The sequence below is a fragment of the Natrix helvetica genome, assembly GCF_964273705.1.
Source record: "Natrix helvetica genome assembly, chromosome: 3".
Lineage (NCBI taxonomy): Eukaryota > Metazoa > Chordata > Lepidosauria > Squamata > Natricidae > Natrix > Natrix helvetica.
This window is the reverse complement of record NC_138549.1, coordinates 105842653-105863986: the sequence shown is the minus strand read 5'-3', so window position 1 is coordinate 105863986 and position 21334 is coordinate 105842653. Positions and strand designations below refer to the sequence as shown.

Below are 21334 nucleotides of genomic sequence, written 5' to 3'. Positions count from 1 at the left end.
TTGGCTAGCTTTTACACTGCTGTACTGTGCAACCTACACCAGAGGGATCTACCCTGCATTTTGTAAACCATGGCTCAAAACAATGTGCAAGATAAGCCTACAAGAAGCCTGGGGCATAAAATAAGGATGCCAAGTACTTTTTTTTTACATAGTTGTGATTTGTCACACCAATTCTGTAATGATTTTATTCTGCTGAAGCAAGAATCTATGCAGCCGTTTAGTTTTCCAGGGGTGTCTTGGAGAGAGCAGAGAAAAATGGGTTAGCTGGATGCAAATAAATAGCAAACTTCCTACACCTTTCACAGTTGTATGAAAGCTGAATCTGCTGAATATTCCCTTAAATATAATTATATTTAATTCCTCTCTTATATTTCCCCAGTCTGAGAACATTTCCACAAGCACATATTTCAACAATAAATCTGATTTGCTAAATATTTTTTTCCATATTCCTTACAACTTTGAACCACTTGGTATATAATGGCTATGTTCTCACATTATGCTCCACCACAGTTAACCACCATTTTTTGGCTTGGCACAAGGCAGCAAATCAGAAATGAATTACTTAAGCTGGTTCACATCATATTTTATCCTAAAACATGTCTGTGGCCCAGAATATCATATTTATCCAAGCATTTGGATTAACATCCAGCAAACTAAGAATTAGCATCATCATAATCTCGAACACTTAGCCATGATTTGTGTACTCATAATGTATTGAACAGAGATGCTGTGGCTCAGTGCCTAAGATGCTGAGCTTGTCGATCAGAAAGGTCAGCAGTTCAGTGGTTCGAATCCCTAGTTCCGGGTAACTGAGCGAGCTCCCGTTACTTGTCCCAGCTTCTGCCAACCTAGCAGTTTGAAAGCATGTACAAATGCAAGTAGAAAAATAGGAACCACCTTTGGTGGGAAGGTAACAGTGTTCTGTGCACCTTCGGCATTTAGTCATGCTGGCCACATGACCACAGAGATGTCTTTGGACAGCGCTGGCTCTTCGGCTATGAAACTGAGAGTCGGTAATGACTTGCACATATGTGCGAGGGGAACCTTTACCTTTAATATATTGAACATATTAATACGTGGTTCATTTGTAAAACATTGTCATCAACTAGGATTTAATAAGATGATGGGCTGCTAAACCCAAATCACACAATCTATGCTATGGTTTGTTAAAGTGTGTGAATTCAATCACTCCCCCTTTTCCTTCTGTCTCTAATATTTGTTTCTGTCTTAAAGAATTCAGATGTTAGCAGCTCTCCTAACAAAGTTCATATTGTCTTTTATGCATCTTGTCATCCCAGGAAACGCAGATGTGCTGAACAGCTCTTCTTACACAAAAATCCAGGCTGGATTATGTGTTAGGTTTGAACTGCTTTTGATTATACGTTAGTACAACACTGATTTAGAATGTAATTCTGATGGCACTTGCAGTTGATTTGATGCATACTAATCTTAGTATTCAAAGTGATGAAAGGAGAACAACACACATTATATGTGAGAAAGATTGGGCTCTAAGGCATTAGAAGTAGCACTTTGCTTCTAATTGAGTTGGCTGTCATTGAGGGTTTTTTGATTACGCAAACCCCTTCTTATAACACCATTGTAATTAAGCCTTGGTTTAGCGGTAATCACAAAGGGGTTCAGCTGAATTGGGATCGCTCTGGGATGTGGGAAGAGGCGGAGACAAACTAGAATGAAAATATTCAAGAACTGATCACGGCATAATCAGATCTATGAAAAAGAAAATTGCCTTTCATACTAAAACCAAAGGTACTCTGGCAATCTGAAAAATAGAATAAGCTAGGCCAATCTAGTAAGTGTCTGAGGTGCTAAAGAAAATAACTTAGTCATGAATTCAACTGGCACAGAAAAACAAAACAAAAAAGCCATTTCTATGAACAGGTAGACAAGTAGGATTAACAGATTTTAGCTGCAAAAACCTGGATGTTACAGTTGTCTGGAGAACACTGGGAGATGAAGTCCACACATCTTAAAATAAAAAGTTTGAGAAACACTGAATTAGAATTATCTTTGTCTTTTTATTGCCATCTAGTGGGTATCTGGGTTTATGCAGTCAAGATTTTTCAAATATCAAGGCTCTTTTTGCCAATGTGTTCTTGTAGCTCTAAATGCAACTGCATTTACAGAAAGCATTTTGCTTTTTCATTCAAAGTTGAGTATCATGTTGAAAAAAATCTATGACTCACATACAAATAATTATTATATACTAGAGGTTTTGACCTCTCTCTCTCTCTCTCTCTCTCTCTCTCTCTCTCTCTCTCTCTCTCTCCCTCCCTCCCTCCCTCCCTCCCTCCCTCCCTCTCTCTCTCTCTCTCTCTCTCTCTCTCTCTCTCTGTGCATGTGTATATGCAGAGGTGGGTTTCACATACGTTTACCACCGGTTCGGTCAAACCGGTTCGAATCGGCTGAGTGCCACCCCTGTGTATATGTATGAGACACACTGTTCCTACTGCTATTCTGCATAGACTTGAACCCACTTAGCCAGGTAATCATAAGGACTGGATTTGGATATCCTCCTTTACAAGGATGATATCAAGCTCTATGCAACAATGACATGGAAGCCATGAGTAGGAGGCAAGCAAGACAATGTCCAAGTATCTCCAAAGGACAAAACAGATCCTGAGCCAGTTAAATAAGAAGAACAAAATCCATGCTATCAATACATACATTCTGCCAGTCATCATATACACCCTCAATATGGTGAACTGGCCAAAGGAGGACATAGAAAGTGCTGATGTGAAGACCTGCACACTTCTCACAATGTACAGAGGTTTCCATCCCATGTTCAATACCAGAAACCGCATACCTTCTGGCAAGAAAACAGGCAGTGTCTGGTGAGTGTTATAGCCATTGTCCTGGACAAACACAGAGTATCCTGGAGAACATCAGTAAGAAGAGTTCCTGAGATAAAGCCTAAGGCTGCAGCAGACATGGGAGGAAGATCAAACAGAGAAAGTGCCAGGACAAGACAAGACTCTGCATTGGTTGTACCATTGACAGATAGCTAAAGTGGTACACATTGGGAAATCCAACCTGTGACTGGAAAGGGTTAGATTGAAACACAGCATTGCACTGATAGTAGCATCACAAGATTAGATCCATAGAAGCAAAAGTCTACCACACTAGACAGACCTAAGATGCAGACTATGCCAAGAAACCTCAGAGACAGTCCAATACATGATGGCAATGTACAAGATGCAGGCAGAAACAGCACACACTGATTGGCATAAACAAGAAGCTGATGCTGTGCATAGGAACATCTGCACAGTGTATGGACTAGACCCTCCCAAGTCCACATGGGAAATTCCACAGAAGATCTTGAAGAATACCAGGGCTAAGATCCTGTGGGACTTCCAGATCCAGACATAGAGGCACGTACTGGCCAATCAACCAGACACTGTTGCAATAGACAAGGATCAGAAAACAGTGGTGGTGATACATTTAGCAGTGCCGAGCGAAAGCAACTGTAGGAAGAAAAAGTGTGAGAATCTGGAAAAGTACCAGAGCCTGAAGGAAGGACTAAAGAAGATGTGGAAAGTAAAAGCCAAAGTGATCCCTCTGATGGTAGGAACCCTTGGGGCTATAAACCAAATGAATCAGTTACCTTCCTGTGTAGAACAAAGCACCCATGCAAGGCAAGGAATACATTAAATTATTTATGCATTGCCTAAGTTCTTCTTGTGTTATTTTACAAGGATCAAGATAGAAGAAATCCAACAGGAGACATGTATCCCAGTGCAGAAACTGAACTGTAATAAATATAAATAAACAAATAAAACATCTTTTCAGTGTCTGTGTGCTGTGATCCCACGAAAGGCAGAGGAGCAGGCACAAGAGTTGAAAAAGCAACAATCCATGGGCCTAGCTTTTCCTTTCCTCCATTAAAATTGTCCTCCGTCCCTCCCTTTGGCAGACCATCTGTGGCCAAAGAATGACTCCAAACTTAGGAAATAGGTGTTATCTGCTGCTTTACCTTTTCCTCTCTTTTTTTCACCCTAGAGGCATTTCCAATAAAAGCACAGTAGGCGGCATGGCCTACGCTGGATGTTATGAGAGCAAACAATGAAAGCCATCATCACCCTCACTGGGTTTATTGACTTATTGAATGTGGGAAAATATTTTTCTAGAGCAGTAGCTTAGCAATACGCATGTTGCAATGTGGCACGAGTGAAAGGGAGCGAGAGCATGATCCATACTTTGTAATAACATCACGGATTGAGTACGTACAAAGAGCACCCTAAGAAATACAAACTTCTAGCACTGTCATTTTGGCTTCAGGATAGATGAATTTAAGTTCTCCCTCTCCATTTCCATGCTATGAAGAGCTGGGCATTCTTCTCTCTTTGAAGTTCATCTGTTTCAACATAAAGGCAAAGGCAGATTTTGGGATACTTGCTTCCGCGTGTTTGCTTCTTCCAGCGATAATAGATATAATGGGGAATTTAATTATAAGAGAAACAAGAAAGAATGGCTTAAGATCTAAAATAAGATTCCTACAGGTTTCTATTCACTACTTCACACTTTCCATCCTCCAACACTTTTGATTCAGGGTTCCCCACCAGTTTATAGAAGTAATAGAAATTTTTTGAAAACCTCAATTTGCTACACTAATTAAAAATATTCATAGTTGGCTAGATCTAACTTAAAATGTAGCTTGACACCTGGCAACCCAAGTAAAGAGGAAGAAACTAATTAAAGTGCCAGGAGTCAACAAAGGGCTGCTTGTAAAGCAAGGGACGAGAAAGAGGATTAAAGCTATTTTACTAAAGCTTTCCAATTTGGTCTGCAAAAATCCAGACACCAGAGGGAAGAGCTGGTGGTTTCTGTGTCTCTTTGCTACCATCTAGTGGCCATCTTGATTTTGGCAGTGACATTTAGCACCTCAGCCTACACTACTACACCATCTGTTATGGCATTTTTGTTTTAACTAAAACAAGCACAGTCATAAAAACTAGCGATGAGTCAGAACAGTGTCAAAAAACATTGAAATGCAATAAAATGTGGCTTTTTTGGTAAAGCAAACTATATCCTTTCAGTATGAAATAGCTAGGAACAGAACATAAATGTTTATGACTAGCTTACATATCCAGTATAGAAGCAACCACAACTGAAAACCTTCTGTTATTATTTCCTTTCTTGCTACCATCAAATGGCTCATTCTTCAGAAGCCTAACATTGTTGAGATGTTTAGTTTGGGGCAATGGCTGCTGTAATTTATGCCTTTAGCTGAAAAATATGCATAAGGTGATTGTAGATTACTTAAGAAAAGCAGAAATGTGCTGATTTATTTTGCTGTCTATAATGCTGTATCTTAGATACCATTTATTCTCTTGTTGTTTTTTACAGGAAAAGCACTTCTAATGAAATACTGTATATGTAGTAATAAGGAAAGCAATGGGTTTTTCAGTGGATTTCGATAAATGCCAAACTTCTAAGTCAAACTCAGTTTGTGTGTAGTAATACAGAAAAGTCCAAATTTTTATGGATCCTTCAGAGTGGACTTTCCTGAATTTGAATTTTTCGGAAACGATGACAAATGAGGGTTTTATATTTGTAAATACTCAACCGTTTCCTTCCAAGCTTTTTTATATAAGGCGGTTGACAAGATAAGGGGAGAAGTGTGTTTTTATTTGATTATCTGCTATTTCTGTTGGGTTTTCTCAATCTCAATATTTTATATTTATTTTAAAAAATAGAAGGAATTTATAGGGACCACTGCTGAATTTGTATGTTTGGTGCAGCAATGATACACAGGGCTTCCAAAACCAACTTGATAGTCAATGCTAACCAGCAGGTATATCATTATTATCTGCTACTTATTCACCAATTCACCACTGTTGGAAGAAGTGCTACTGAGTTCCATTCTTCTTGGCTGCTGACACCACAGAGGTCAGGCCAACTTTCCTTGTACTTGATGTTTGTCAGAAATTTCTAATGAGAAGCCAGCTCTAGATGGGTAGACAAGAGTGTATTATTTGGAGGAAAGAGATAAATCCAAATCAAAAACTTTAACACTTCCCGTTACACCAGGGATGGGCAACTAAAGCCCTTTACAACCTGTGGACTTACAATTCCCAGAACTGGCTGGCTCAGGAATTATGGAGTTGAAGTCCACAGGCCATAAATGGGCCTTAATGGCATATCCGTGCGTTACACCATCAGTTCTCATTCTTTTCCTTTATGCTAAATCAGGGGTGTCAAACTCGATTTCATTGAGGGCCACATCAGGGTTGTGTTTGACCTCAGGAGGCTGGGTGGGCATGGCCAACTTGATGTCACTCATGTCAGGGACACCTGTGGTGGCCTAGGTGGGGCTCGGTCCTCCCAAGCTCCGTTTTCGCTGGCAGAGGGCTGCAGAAGGCCGTCGTGGCAGAAAACAGAGCCTGGGGGAGCCATGCATGGCCTTCCCAAGCTCCATTTTCTTTGACAGAGGCACTGCGGGTTGGACCTTTGCTGTTTCCAGGGAGATCTAAGCACCCCATGGGCTAGATGTGGCTCACGGGCCTTGAGTTTGACACCCCAGTGCTCAATGTAAAGCTTTTGAGAATTAACACCTAGGCCAGCAGTGTACAATGCAGCATCTGTGGTCACTTAATGGTATACGTGAGCCTCTCTGAAACTGCCTTATGCACGATCCACAAATTAAAGAAAAATACATTCCAATGTAATAAATAGCCAAACTCTTGGGAGACTTGTCAGATGTTGTGAGAGTCTGGTGTTCCCATCTGCAATGCTGCACCTTTTGCAATAACGCAAAACAAAATTATTGGTTGCCTGCACGGGGGATCTTATCTAGCATTGTAGATATTCCAGTAGTCCACAGATCCTAGTTGGGAATCAATGCTTAACAGTATGCAGTCACGTATACTTTCTCAATAAAGTGTCACTAATTTATTTTATTGAGGATGGATGAAGTATTTAACATTCCTGTGATTTCTGATGCCACCAACTGAGCACAAAACAATGAAGCCTTAAAATGAAGCATATTGTAGTTAATTTTTTTTCATGAATAGGGGACAAAGACTGAATCATGGTATTGGAATTTTTATTTTCACCTCTCACTCCCTCTGTTTTTATTCCCACCCACCCCGTTTGTATTTTCCTATGTCAGCTTTATAATAGCATCTGCAATATCATTTCTTCCTCAAAATGGCAAGAAACATTATTAGCAGTTTGGTTGAAGAGAGTTCCAGGGCTGAAATTAAGGAATTTAAGGACTACATACTTCCTTGGATCTTCAGATTTCCTGATGCTTGTGTTCAATGCAGAGATTATTTAGCCCAGGGATGTGAAATTGGCGATAATCTCCTTTTGTTTCTTCTTAATTTACTCTTCCCCAGCTAATTTTTCCAACTTATTTATTCAATTTTTCAATTCAATTTATTTGTGCTTCTAGACCGCCCCCTCTCCCAGAAGGGACTCGGGGCGGTGTACAGTCCATAGAGAATATCACAAAAATACAATAAAAAATTAAATATTTAAGAGACTATCAGTCAGTGGTACGTTTCCATTAAAAGGGGTCACCCACATGACCAACCCAATTTTATGGCCTTTGTGGTGGTCATTAAACCAATGTAGTAGTCATAAAGTGTCCACTATGGTAATTAAGCAAGCCAATTATTTGCTGTGGGGCACTTTTGTCAAAAACTGGAAGTACATGCCAGTTTTCAGGGGGAAAAAAAACATTGTAAAATGCGGTCACATGACTCCAGGATGCTGCAAATAGCTGTAAATGGCGGGTGGGGGAGCAGTCTTTGGAACTTTGGAACCTGGTCCATCGTAACTTTCAACAGTCACTAAGCGACGGGAAGTAAATCAAGAATTATGTATTATGGTCTTTTATCTGACCGTTGCCTTAATTGCAGCTCTTCCTTCTGTTCCTCAAGGTTATTCCTACTTCCCATTACAGAGACCTATATGGCTTGCCAGTGACGTGCGGTGAGGTTTATGACTGGTGAGGCACTGACACAGTGCTGAGTTTCAAATATTTTTAGACTTGTGGACTTCAACTCCCAGAATTCCACAGCCAGGCATGCTCAGTTCCAATTTAAAGCGACAGCATTTGTTTTTCTCCTTTGCTCCTTCTTTCTTTTTCTTTTTCTTCTCCTTCCCCTCCTTCCTCCCTCTCTCCCTTCCTCCCCCTCTCTCAAACACACACACACACACACACACACACACAGAAGTTGGATTGGACTATCTCTCCTACCCCTTCCCTCTCTCACTCACTCTCAAACAAACCCCCCCACACACAAAAGTTGGATTGGATATCTTTTCCAGTGGCTTGAAAGCAGCTCCTCTGCCCCCCCCCATTCCCCTGCTGCCTTTCCCAAACACCTCCACCATTGCAAATGCAGCCTGCTGTCTGGGTGGGAAATGCCTGGAACACAATAAAGCCCACCCACCACCTCCTGCTGGCAGGCTGGGGTGAGAGGAGAGGCAGAGAAGCCGGAGGGGAGCTGAGCCTTCCAAAAGAAAGAGGTTGGGGGGAAGTGTGTGTACTACAGCATGGCTCTTTTCCTGGCTTCCTGCCTCCTCCTGTGGTCTCCTTGGTGCTTGCTTGTGCTCTCCCTCCCCAGGTGTAGTTTGATTGCAGGTGGAGCCACGTTGCCTTTTCAAACTTGTAATCAGTGAAGCTGGGCTAGATTTTTATATAGTTTTATCCAGCTGTGTGTGTGTGTGAGAGAGAAATGAATGGGGGCCTGGGGAGGAAGTCACTACACTTGGGGAGGGAGAGCAGAGTCATCCACGGTGAGGCAGCAACTAGCTCAGCTTTTTCCTTTTCCTTTTTTTTCCATGATGAGAGTGGGGAGTCTGTGCCTCACTTGCCTCACCTGACTGCACGTCACTGTGGCTTGCTCATACTAACAATTATAAAAAATGATTGTAATTGCTGAGATGTAAAGATTTAACAGACATAGTAAGACATGCAATTCAATTGAGAAGTCACCAAACGTATCTTTGAATAACTTGCTCCAGATTCAGGGGGAAGTCCACATTCTATTTGACATTTTAGAACTAATTTTCTCTCCACGTCAATAGCCTTAAATGATACGCCTAGGACTGGGATGGAGAACCTATGGAACACGTGCCCTGTCAACTGGCCAGCGCGCATGCATGCACCGCCAGCTGAGTTCAGCCATTTTAAAAGTTATGTTTTACCCTCCCTAGGCTCCAGAGGCTTTATAGGAGCCTGGGGAGGGCAAAAAGAGCCTCCACCCCCACCAGAGGCCCTCCAAAGGCTTCAGGAGCTTCCATGAAGCCTCCGGAGTGCAAAAAACTTGCCCTATGGGCTAACTGGAAGTTCAGGAATGGACTTCCGGTTTGCTCATAGGGTCGGTTTAAGCCCTCCTAAGGCTTCAGGGGCCTTCAGGAGGCGTCCCTGAAGCCTCTGGAGGACTAAAAACGACCCTGTGAGCAAACTGAAAGTCACATCCGGTTTGCTCGTAGGGTCGGTTTAAGCCCTCCGGAGGCTTTAGGGACCTTCAGGAGGCTTCCCTGAAGTCTCCGGAGGGCTTAAACTGGCCCTACGAGCAAACCGAAGTCACTTCCAGTTTAAGCCCTCCTCCAGAGATCCTCTGGGGGGTATCAGGGGAGGCTGTTTTCACCCTCCCCAGGCTCCTATAAAGTTTCTGGAGCCTGGGGAGGGCGAAAAAAGCATGCAAAAAATGGGAACGCCTTTCATGCGCACATGTGCACTGGGGGGATTGTGCGTTGCATTATGGGTGCGCCATGCCTGTGCACAACCCCCCTGCACTCCCCCCTTATGGCACACTAGCCAAAAAAGGTTTGTTATCGTTGGCCTAGAATAAGAGCATTACTTCCCAGAGTTTTTCCCAATTGTTTGTAATGCAGCATGAATGATGAAAGAGAAATTGCTTTTATAATTTTTACAAGGGGAAAGAGAATGTCAGAGAAATGTGGATGGATGGAATATCATTATTTCATTACTGAATAAAAACTTGGCCAAGCTATTTATTTGAATGCCTACTTTATCATCGCACATTGATCTCACCAGTAGTCTCCACCTGGTTTGCTTTATTTATCTGGTTGGTTGGTTTGTAAATGTTACAATGCCCCCAAATTAACGTCATACAAGAAGGGAAGATGTCAAAAGGGAAGTCTATAACTGGATTGTTTTTGTTTTTTGGGAAGAAGGGGGTGGAATTCTGTCCTTGGGAAACTTTTGGAGACTTTCTTCTCCTCCTAGAATTGTTCTTTTTTTAAAATCCATTCGATTTCTCTGCCCAAAAATGGGTGAAGAATTTAAAAAAGACATTTGTTTCCATTTTCCTTTATAAAGGACAGTTGCTAAATTCTTTACTCCGTGATGAAAACCAGGTAAAAAGATGCTACAAAGGTATACGTTGCCACAACAATGCTCTTTTTGTATCTAGATGCCTACTTCATAAATGAAATTCTACAGAATGTCTTTATACATTCTGCATTACTCACAAAAAAATTAGGTCACAATTAGGTCAAAGATTGGAGATCATTTTATTTGCTTCAATCATATAAAACGCTTGGATCTTATTCAATACAATTTCTTTGAAAAATCTGTGAATATTTGTTCACCTAACAAATGTTCAGAAAATGTTGCCCAAAGACTATCCATGAGGATCCATGGGCTGCTCTGTGTGATTAAAATTCTGCCCCTTTTTTACACATATTGTATGGTCTAACACAGCAATGGCGAACCTTTTTTTGGCTCGCATGCCACAAGCAGGGGGAGTGCAGGGGGTCGTATGTGGGTGTGCCGCACCCATAATGCAATGCGCAACCCCCCAGTGCGCATGCACGCATAACAGGTGCCCCTCCCCATTTTTACATACTTTTTTGGCCCTCTCCAGGCTCCAGAGGCTTTATAGGAGCCTGGGAAGGGCGAAAAGAGCATCCCCCCCCCCCCCGAGGCCCTCCGGAGGCTTCAGGGACCGTCTGGAGGCTTCCCTGAAGCCTTTGGAATGCTTAAAACAACCCTCCGAGCAAACCGGAAGTCACTTCCGGTGTGCTCGGAGTGTCGTTTGAAGCATTCCGAAGGCTTCAGGGAAGCCTCCAGACGGTCCCTGAAGCCTCTGGAGGGGGCGGGGCCGCTCTTTTCACCCTCCCCAGGCTCCTATAAAGCCTCTGGAGCCTGGGGAGGGCGAAAAATGGCTTTTAAAAACGGTGAACTCAGCTTGCCAGCTGACAGGGCAGCGCCTCGCGTGCCCTGACAAATGGCTCCGCGTGCCACCTGTGGCACACGTGCCATAGGTTTGCCATCACTGGTCTAACACATGTAATAAGTATGTGATTGTGGTTGTGATTATCATCCTCACAATTTTGGGCCCCTTAGTAGACACCCCTTGATCCCGGGTTTGAAGGATGCATGTTTGGGTTTCATTCAATCTTTGAGGCCCATCATAGTAAAATGTTGGAGTTGAAGCAGAAAAGAATTATAAATAGACCAATTATAAATAGACCATTTAGATGGATATATTAAGGCGGGGGTGTCAAATACAAGGCCCACAGGCCCGATCCATCCTGTGATGTAGTCAGATCCGGCCTGCGGGTCCATCCTGAAAAATGTAAGTGGCCAGTCCGGTCTAGCCAATCTCTGAAGGCGCGCATGCGAAGAGGAAACATTGGGCAAGCGTCGCTTTGGTCCAGTCTACCCAATGAAAAGAAGAAATATGGCAACAGTTTGGGGAATGTCGTCAAGCTGACCACGCCCACACAATTAGCCACACACACCCAGTTGGCCACACCCACCTGGCCCCCTGACATCAATCACAGCCCTGATGGGGCCCTGAATGAAATTGAGTTTGATACCCCTGTACTAAGGTGTAGTTTGCTTCATCACTGGGATGATAAATTGTACAACAAAACACTCTCCCAAAGTTTTGGTGCCAAAGACCAAATTCCTTGAGCGATGACCAGAGGTCACACCTCAAACAACAACCAGATCTAGTACATTAAAATTAAAGGATTTGTGACGATTAATATATATACTCCTATCAGGTATATCCCGGCCATAATAAGCATTCTATATCCTTTTAGAAACTCAAAGTGTACTGAAGAACTTTCATGGGAAATTAAAGGAGGCTGTTTGAATAGATGAGTCAGGTTTCCCCCCCCCCCCTGAAAATGCTGTGTAACCCTGAGTAGATCAATGTATATAAAAAGTAAAAAATATACATGTGTGTGCCTAAGTTTGGAACTGTAATCTTGAAATTTTATTCTCTTCATCTTATCAGTTACACACTGTTTGCTGCTCATTCCTCAGGCAAAGAAATCTTCTCCTGATTTTCAACAGTTCAATTTTTCTTAGTAGCCTAATCAATACATTACAGTTTGCTTTCAGTCACCCTACTTCTTAGATTAGGGGTGTCAAAATGGTGGCCTGCCGGCTGGATATGTCACCTGCAGGCCACTTCCACCCCAGCTCCACGAATGGGAAAAACGTCGTGAAACGTCATGTGACGGCAATGTGATACAGCGAGTTTGGCATCCGTGTCTTAGATATTCCATTCATTTTCCAATCACTCATCTTCCAACAATGAAGTAACATAAATTCCTTGATACACTACAGATGGTTTCTGTTCTCTATCTCAAATTTTGCATTCTAGGGAATTATGAGAGTCCCGCAAATGAAAAGATATATTAGAAATCCACACTAAAAAAAATAAAATTCAGGCAATAATTTACAAAGTACAACAAAGTGTAGGATCATTTTTAAGGATAATCCTACACCTTGTTGTACTTTGCAAATTATACCACCACCAGTAATGCTTCTTTGCTAATACCTGGAGTTTCCTCTGGTACTTTTTAGATTACTTAGTGGTGGGTTGCTACTGGTTCGGACCGGTTCAGTTGAACCGGTAATGGTTTGGTGGCCTGGGTCACTAGAACCAGCAGCGACCCAGGCCTGCCATGCCACCAAACCGGTTCTCCGGGCAGTGCCATAGGCGTTGCCATTTTGTTTTTCACTTCTGCACATGTGCAGAACAATTTTTATTTAATTGGGCATGTGTGCTCAGAGCACATCAAGTGCATACACAGCGTGCCCACATGTGAACCGACAGTAGTGTCTGCCGGAACTCACCCCTGAATTAGTTGGTTATATGCCATCTCTATATTGAGAGACGGTGCAGTTGCAAATGCTATTCGTTTGCTATAATTTATTTTCTACCTGTCTCCAGGAACACAAGGCTTGCAATACGCAATCCTCTGAGGTAGATGCACTGAGAGCAAAAGTCATCTTTTTTTAAAAAAAAAAGTTTTTTTATTTTTATTTTTCAAGACAAACACAACATATCCTCCTTTACATACCGTAGAAAGTGTATCAGTTGGTTACAAAAAGGCTTTTGTGCATCTCTTCCACAGTCAGCAAACATATTAACTCAAGTATTTTAAACTCAGATATTTATGCATGCTACCATCATCATACCTCCATTTTCATTTGACTATAATTGTTTAAACGTCCTTCATCATAGAATATACCAAGATTTAATACATAACCACATACTGGCATTTCATTTACTATTTCTAAAATCCTCCAATAACACTGAATCTTTACATCCTATTCTAGCTAAACATCCATAATATTCAATAACAAAATTTTCTACTCCTTCTCTCCAAATCATTATTTGCAATTTACATCCAATTTCCTTATGTTGTACCCATACCTATATATACGTTGTTATTATTATTATCCCTCCTTTATTTAACTATATTCTGTATCATAACATTTCCCCCTAATATTCAGGACTTAACTATATCTAACTTAGTTCTTTTTTATTAACCTTTATATATAATCCAAAAGAATTTCTAATCTTCCTTTCATGGGACCATTCAATATTCATTTCCCATTATTGCTTATCATGACACTACACATTGTATACATTATTATCATTATCAATTATTTGTTTAACTATATCTATTATCACTAAATTTCACTAAGTTTAACTAGTTTTAAATTATACTCTTCCATCTATCAACCTGTATCTTTCCAGTAGCAAAACAGTCTCATATCTTCTGCTATTTGTGGTATCACTCCGTTAATCATCTCTTTACTCGACTTTGTATGGACTCCTCTTAGCAACTCTTTGCTTATAAAATCTCTCATGTAATTTCGATGCCCTTCTTCTGTTTCCTTAATCAGCTTATCTTTGATTGTTGGTGGTGTTATCAAAACTATTGTTAATAAGATTTCTCTTATGGCAAAAGTCATCTAATGAGTTTCTACAGCTGAGTGTAGACATGATTTTCCTGCTCCTAATCCAACTTTCTGAACACTGCGTCATATTGGTTCTCACATATTACTATGTAATTACTGAAATACTAAGCTCTAGTCACCAGTGGTGGGAAAGACTTGCCCTGATCATCGGCAAAGAAGAGTCTTGTTGGCAATTGTTGGTTTAAAAAAGTGCAGAACTAGTCAATAATCTTTTTGGTATTATCCAAGAGCTTGCTAATAGCATTGTTTGTATTTTATTTGCATGTCATCTTTGTGAGATACTGAGTGGGTCTCACAACAACAAAAACCTACTATACAATTTTACTGTTATTATGATAGGAATTTTCTCAATGCATAGCACATTCCATAGCACTATTGGGTTTAGTGAATGCCTTATTTTTCATTAGTAACATTTCTGTTCCTGGTTAAGAATACAATTAAGGTGTGCTTAAGGTTTTTTTTTACAACTCAGAGGCAATACACTCTCCTCGGATCTTCTATAACAAGAAAGTCAACCTTATGTATCTAAAGCCAAGGTACATAATGATTCCTCTTTCAGAATTGTGGACATAAATCTGATTTTTTTTTTTTGTGATTTCCTAGACCCAGGAGAATTTGTCCAGCCAGAATTTGAAATTTTAGTTCAAATCAAATGTTCAACACATATACAGTTCTTTAAACATGTAACTATTAAAATCCAACAGACTGCATATCACCAGACCATGGTGTTTTTTTATTGTTCACTTTTTACTCTTCTCGTAGAGTTCCATCAATTCACTATCTTTCTTTCATTCTTGTCCCTGGATGGTTAAACTATACAGGAAAAAAATGTATTGATCATAATATTTGGGTTAGTGTGTGCTAACTTATTACTATCCAGTTAGGTAAAAAGGCATGCTACAAGTGCTGTGATCTTACATAAATCCAAAAGACACAGTCATCCACCGGATGCAAAGGGATGCAAAGATGATTAACAAAAAAGCACATTGTTTAAATGGTCATTAGCCATAAAGTATGGTATTTCAGTTTTGACCCTTTTTCTCCTATGTAAAATATAAGGAAAGAAACAAAGGTACTATGCCTTTTGTTGTTAAGTTTCTAATGGAAATATTTTGCAATAGTGGCCACTGACATGTCATGTTTGCAGAACAGTGACTGACAAGAGTTAAATTCAAAACATGTAGTCATTGTCTAATGTGTGGGACTTATTATTTCCCTTTTCCCTTTTCTGTGATTGAAGGAAAACTGTTTAGATGTTTGTTTCCAAAACGGCATCTGTCAGTAATCAAAGGGAGAAAAATTGCATAAAACAAATGCAATTGTTTAGAGCAGCATTTCCTGGATCATGTTAAATGCTTGATTTGCTCCCCATTATGTTCACCAAATAATTTTGTTTTCCACAATAATTGTAATATTTAACATGTTGCATTTAATCTTCTTTCAAGGCTATTAGTAACAGCTCACTTAGAAAAAGACTCGTGGCTCAACGAGAATAGATTCACTGCCACCCACATCATAGAGAAAAATGGTAAAGTTAACTGCACCCTAATTGTTCTGGATCGAAAACACAGTTATTTAACAGCATTGGTTCTTTATTTGACTTCCAACTACTGTACATTTACAATGAAGAGAGTTCATATTCATTCTGAATTTTGTTTTCCAGCAACTGTGGCATTTGTGGTTAATTTATAGCTTCAGTGTTAGGTCCAAAGATCTGCGAGTGGTAAACAACATAAAGACAATAAGTAGAACAGTTATCAGTCAATATAAGATCATATAAGCCTGTGTCAACCTCAGGCAGTAATCATATAGACTGTACTTCATTTTTTATTCAGTTGCATTTTAATATAAGAAAACTATGTAGGTCCAGTTATTGCGTTAGCAATCACAATTGCTAGCTAATTGTAGAGAAGAACAAATACCTTATCTGTTATTGTTTAAATGCTTATTGTTGTTTAATAATCTTACTTTAACAATTCTGTGAAGCTCTTGAAGTTCATCAGGTAGCCTAAGGAAGAAAGAACAGTTTTAATCAAACTGAATTAGGTAGTAGTTTAATCCATCAATCAGAAGGCTCACTGTGACAATATTTATCTTTTTCTCATGTTTATTTTCTTCTTTGGCTCTGACTACAATTTTGATATATCTTTGAAAAGTAGTTGACACTCAATATACAAAGCATAATGAGATGTCAGGCACCTGCGTTACTGATTTTAGAATATATACACACCAAACATATCTATGGATCAGTGTTATACACAAAGAGATATGTATATGCATGCAAGCTAACTGTGCCCGCCTTTGATTGTATCAAAAGAAATAAGACATTTCTAAAAAGCATCAATTTCTTTGAAATAAAAAGAAATAAAATTCTTTAGCCCAATCGAGCTACAAGGGCTGGCTAGAAACTAATTTTACCTGAAAATGCTATCTGATTCAAGAGTTAGAAGAGATTGTGTTTTGAGGAATCTGAAGTATTTGAATTTTTAATCCTTCTATGGTATTTCATACTAAAAAATCCGCAATTATTCATTTTTAGGAAGTAAACATATAAGCTTTTTTACTCACAAAGTCACAGTGGTGGTATATCTTCCTTTTTTTTAACAAGGAGAACACAAGATTAAGCCACTTAAAATAGGATAATCAATTTACCTTTTATAAAATAATTAAGAGAAATCCTGTGTTAATAAGAGCATTGGACATTCAGTCTTTTCATATCTCTGTTTCTATATTGTATCCTCATATCATCTACCTGTCTGTCTATATCTGATTGAGAAATGTGCAACTAAAAGGGGAGGAAAGGAATCATTCATATATGCAACTTTATGACAATAACATTCAACTGTACTATTGTGCACATTTCCTGCAAAGTAAACAATGTTGAACTTGTGTGACACACTTCCTAATAAACATGGAATATAACTGAGTGGCTGCTAAAAATATATAAGAATGCATATTACATGGCTGGCACTCTCCTTGGCATTCCAGAGATTCCATAGGAATTATCCTTTGATTGTTGCTAGCACTGCACAAGTCCTTTTAATATTTAGGAATTGGATCATATAATTTAGTAGCATAAGAAATGTGTCTTTATAGAACATCCTACAAAAGTGACAAAGTTTGTCATCTTCAGTAAACAAATGAAATAAATATGATTTCCTTTATTGCAGTTCCTTAGAAAAAATATTTGAGTTCATGGAAATTAAGATCTGTAGCATGCTATTTATTAGGTGATTATATTTTAAAGTATATATCATTTGGCGTTTGGATACTCAAATCAGAAGAAGAAGAAGAAGAAGAAGAAGAAGAAGAAGAAGAAGAAGAAGAAGAAGAAGAAGAAGAAGAAGAAGAAGAAGAAGAAGAAGAAGAAGAAGAAGAAGAAGTAGTAGTAGTAGTAGTAATGGTAGTAATAGTAGTAGTAGTTGTTTTTACATTAAGACATTTCTAATATTTTAATATTATGGATGATAAAACCTTTTCAATTACTAAGAAGAAATAACACTCTTCAGTTATTCAGATCTGCATTCTCCTCTTTATTTCTTAAAATGATTACCTACCAAATTGTACACAATGCCAAAAAAAATTAAATTAAGTTAAATTAAATTAAATTGAAACCTTCATTCTAGTCCCCGTCTTCCTCCTGCTCCCTGATCACATTCATGGGAAAAGTAGCTGTGATAAACAGATACAGAATCAGTCTTGAAATTCTTTTTTTTTTCTTTTTGGAGGAAGGGGGGGGAAAAGCATACGTCCAAAACATTGCATGATAGTCTCTAAGCAGTTCCATCTGTCAAGCAGAAATTTTAGGCTAATAGCCTGTGGCAATCTCCCTCTGCAGTCCACTACCTGCCTTTGTCGGACTAAGTCTCTTTTCCATTTTTTAAGGGGGGGGGGGGTGTTTGAGGAGAAAAAAAACAAAAGGGGAAAAACTTTGTAAACCAAAATCATCTGAGTGATGAAACTCTAATTTTACCCTCCTCTCTTTGATGTTAAGCGGTGGCTTCTTACTTTAAAAAGAGAGAGACAGAGAGAAAAGAGGGAGGGGGGATACAGAGAGAGAAAGAGAGAGAGAGAGAGGAGAAGACAGCAAAGCTAGAAGCAGATGACTTTTCATCCCCACTTCACCTTGCCACTGGGTCTGTGAGAGATTGGTTCACTGTCAAGGAGATTTTTTTTTACCCATGATTCCATATGGTACGGACCGGGCTACATGTTGCCCAACATGCCAGTGCAAGTGTTTTCTCAATTAGGTGTCTTATCTCCCGTGAGTTAGCATCAGATGAAGCTTGCTGACAGCATAATGGCAGGGAAAACCTCCGACGGATCCATCAAATGGCAGCTCTGCTATGACATCTCGGCCAGAACTTGGTGGATGGTGAGTTGGCAGCGCGGCTGCCTTTTTCTTCCCCCTCCTTCCTTTTTTCTACTTTCCCTCCCTCTTTGACAAAATGTCCCAGACCTCACATTTATCAAATTAACATTTGAAATTTTTTTTCACACTCTTCACTGGAGCAGCCTTCCACTTGTCCCACTTGTGTGTTTTTCCCCCTCTGAAACAAGAGACCGTTCGTGTGCCCTGCATTTGAAGACAGTGGCAAGCTTTTCCCCACTCAGGCTGGTTTTCCTGCACTTTTCTTGCTAAACCTATCTGGATAGGTAGCTTGACAAAGTTTTTGTTTCACTCTTTCTCCCATTGAGCTGTTATGCTTTGTTGAACTTTGGCGTTGCAGATTCTTGTTCTATCTCTGCCTGTGAGCATGTGGTTGCATGGGTAGAAATATAAATAGAGTGTGTATATTTTATACTTGTTGACAAAATTGAAGCTATTGCAGGCCATCCCAATTTTAGGGGGGGGGGGAGCTTTGTTGGCATTTTTTTTAATGACATGGGACATTTGATGGCACAGATGTTATCTCATAGAAGGAGCTGGTCTAATGTTTCCTTTTATTTGCTAATGTTCGAAGAGGTTCCTGTCCAGTTAGGTTCAGAAGGTGGATGTTGAATAGACCCCACTTGAATTCCGTTCAGATGCAATTAAAAGTTTTATTAAAGTTTCCAAAGCCACTCTCAGAATGAGTTAACTCACATGTCATGATCACTCGGGCCAGGCAACCTTTGACATCTTGAGTCTAGCAGAGATACAGTGACTTAAAGAGGATGCACAATAGCTCATTGTAGCAGAAGATGCAAACCCCGTTGTGTTGAAGGGAGCCCTCAAATCATTACTGCCCTCGTTAGCGTGCTGTCCGTTAAGGATTAATTTGTTAGCTTGTTCTTTTCTTTTTCCTTTTTCAAAAGCTTTTTTTTTTAAGGTTTATGTAATTTTAATTCTTAAGGCAAACAAGTGATTTTGCTCTTATTATTCTTATTTCGTGGAAAGAAGCATTTTTGCTGCCAGAAAATGCATATTTTATGTGTTCCTAACTGGACTATGAGCCTCTTCCATTCAGTTCACATAGATACCACGGTTTGTTGCTGGTTTTGTTTTAAAGAAGGACTGATGAGTGGAATTACAATGAAACGGACTGTGGCATTGTATTGTTTGATATACTGAATCAAGTAAGTGGGAACATAAAATCTTTCATATAGACACGCATGCACCCACACACATGAAAAACGTCTCTACCAGATCAATTTTGTTGTCACTCTGAGAAGTTTAGGACTCCTGCGGATTTGGAAGACATGAAAAAGTGAACTACGGAAGGATTTCATTGTTCAGTTTGGCGGAATTGGTTGCTTGCATCAAAAGTTGTTGGGAGAGTTATATTTGTTTCAACTTTCACTCGTTAGAAAAAGTTTAACTGGCAGTCGCCAGATATATGTTACATGCCGATGTTGGTTAATTAAAGGAGGGGAAGTCTCACTACTTTAATCAAACTACTAATTTTCCAATTAGATTTTCTACCAGGAGAAAATGCAGAAAGGATGTTCTTGGATGCTCTGAAATTGTGTGAATTTTAATTTGACCGTTTAGCTTGATAAATTTTGAAATGTGACTGGGGAACAGTCATAAAACCACACTGCTTTGGTATATGTACATGACAGCACACTTTGATGTTAAAAGATGTCAATATACCTATTTGTTGCCTTGTTCTTCTGATAAGCTGAAGCTGCTTAAAATTCTCCCAACATTGTATCTTAAAACATTGCCTCTCTTTTAAAAGCATGCCCAAAACTGTATTATACCTCACTGATGATGCTTATGTTTTATCATTTTAAGTATAATATGTACAAAATAAAAGGCTGGAAACGTTAAGCAATGCACTTGACAAGAAAATAAACAAGCTTTATTTCTAGACAGACTGTTTAGATAAAGCCTTACGGAAAGTTCTTAAACTTTTAGCATACCACCTAATTTTATTTCCTAAAAGTACAGATTTTTTTTTTAAAAAATCACATTGTTAAAAGTTAACATACTTTTAAAAAGGAGAGAGAACTGTTATGTTTTTTTCTTTTACACAAACTCTCCATCTACGCAAGTTTTTGTATAACAGACAGGTCCGTTTTCAGACCAAGATTCAATTATTGATACAAAAGTAAGCAATTTTAATGCCTCTACTATAACATCAAGCATATTCCCCCCCCCCCTTAAATTTCAACGCATCTGTTAACTTCTTTTAATCAAAACTCTGCTACACAGTGCATTTTAACATACAAAGACAAAAAAGAAGCTTTGAAAGTTACCTCATGCATCGTCTGTCTGCACAAAACAATCTCAGCTACTGCCTACTGCTAAACTTCAGTTTGGTACTGCCAGCATACAAAGAGATGAGTGAATGCCCCCTTTCCACCCGCATGGACCCAGCTGCCAGCCGCGTGATATGCAATTTTGCTTTTTAATGAGTCGTAAACAATTTATGTATGTCAATGGAGCGAGTTTGTTTTATTTCAGGGAACAGGTTCAGAATCGGTTTGAAGTGGTTGCCGTCTCTACTGTAGGAGAGTATGCTGTCCAAATTTTAAAGGTTCTGTGTCATTTTGATGAAAAGACCTATTATAATGAAAGAAATGGCTGTTTTGTAAGGGTGGGCATAGTAATCTCCTAGGCTGGGACTCAGAGTCTCTCTCTCTCTTCCCCCCCACCCTCTCTCTCTCTCTCTCTCT

At 39.6% G+C, this 21334-nt stretch overlaps 1 long non-coding RNA gene across 1 annotated transcript; it reads right to left on the bottom strand.

The window, feature by feature from the left end:
- Positions 1-15651: 15651 nt before the first annotated feature.
- LOC309390191 lies at positions 15652-21092 on the bottom strand. The gene is made up of 3 exons (XR_014175084.1): positions 20915-21092; positions 16199-16238; positions 15652-15944 (listed from the first exon to the last, which is right to left on the bottom strand). It is a non-coding gene; the product is annotated as an uncharacterized lncRNA (long non-coding RNA).
- Between the last annotated feature and the right edge of the window lie 242 nt (positions 21093-21334).